The following is a 1,674-nucleotide window of genomic DNA, read 5'->3' as shown; positions in this document are numbered from 1 at the left end:
AGATATTTGGAAATCTGTGATACGTTTTCTATAACAATTTGAATTGGATACAAATATAAGTGGGGGAAATTTAAAAACTGAAAACCACAGAAACATTGCTTGGCAAATACAGCAGTACCAAAAAAAAAAAAAAAAAATTTATTTTGCATGAGCCAAACAATTGGGTTTAAACTCAATGCCAAAAATATTTTGGACAGACTTGTGATGTTCATATATCCCTGATATTTTCTAGGGCCTAATCTTCTATGATATCAAATGAGTGTGCTATATGTGTTGAATTCCTTTTGTAGTTATAAAAGTATGGGATAAATCACTATGCTAATTTTAACATGATGAATCTATAGTATTATCTGTCAGAAGCATTTTTCTTAAGGGCAAACCTTAATAACTTCTAAGATTCGTTCCAACTTTTTGATATTTTAAATGCAGCAATATAAGAGGAAAAGAATTAGAAATGTGAATTTGGAGTGTAATTTAAACAGCACAAATGTTATACTAGGATATTAAGTTATATTATTAGATAAGTTAAAATATTAGTACCATACAAAGAACACAGACAATTGCATCATTCAGCTTTACTTTCTGCAAGTCAAAACCTATAAGAGAATTCAAAACTGCACAAAACTACTATAATCTAGAATATTTAGGCTACTCCTTGCGTTGCTCATTGAAATATGCATGAACCTCAGAGCTATAATTTAGTCAAATGACTCCTGTCTTCCAACAACACAGTTCAAATGTTAGTTATCAAGGCGTCTTAACTGCGAGTAATTATATAAGAGCTGCCAACTCTCAGACAGTAAAGAAACTGCCTGCAAAGCAGGAGACTCAGGCTCAAACCCTGGGTCGGAGAAGGGAATGGCACTCCAGTATGATGGGTTTCTCAGGTGGCGCTAGTGGTAAAGAACCCGTCTGCCAAATCAGGAAACATTAAGAGATGCAGGTTTGATCCCTGGGTTAGGAGGGTCCTCTGGAGGAGGGAATGGCAACCCACTCCAGTATCCTTGCCTGGAGGGTCCTGTGGACAGAGGAGCCTGGAGGGCTACAGTCCATGGGACTGAAAAGAGCCAGACACGACTGAAGTGACTGCATGCCGACTCTTTTGTCCAAATATCACCATGTAAGTAACAGATGAGCCTCATAATCAGTGACTAACATGTCAGTCTTTTCAAAGTCTGTCAATGCTTGGTCACTGTGCATCTGTTACTCAATTCAAACAGAGATAGCAAATTATATTGCCTCCTTGGGTTTCAGGGATAAATTCACTGACATTTCAAAGAAGTACATAATCAAAAGAGGGAATTGGCCCATAAAGATGAAAGTTCAACAAAGAAATAAATGTGATGATGCTGGAAGTGAAAATTGGATGTGAATAGAAGATCTGAAGATGGCAACAGTAAAGCAAAGATAGAAGAGACCTAGGCTAGCAAGAAGGCAAGGGCCATGAATGTAAAAGACAAGGTAAAGTCGCTTCAGTAGGATTCTAATGGACTGTAAATGGGTTGGTTGTACAAGAAACAGGAAAAAGGCCTAGAATGCTGATACCATGTCCTTTGGAGTGATGCAGCTATGAAGCCAAAGGAACTTAGTCATCACAAATGGATCAAAATAAATCAGGAACAAAAAGAATGACAACACCCAGAGGAAGTGACACCAGAATCAAACCTCACACTA

Source organism: Muntiacus reevesi, chromosome 5 (assembly GCF_963930625.1).
Source record: "Muntiacus reevesi chromosome 5, mMunRee1.1, whole genome shotgun sequence".
In the NCBI taxonomy this organism is placed as follows: domain Eukaryota; kingdom Metazoa; phylum Chordata; class Mammalia; order Artiodactyla; family Cervidae; genus Muntiacus; species Muntiacus reevesi.
This window is presented reverse-complemented; position numbering follows the sequence as displayed.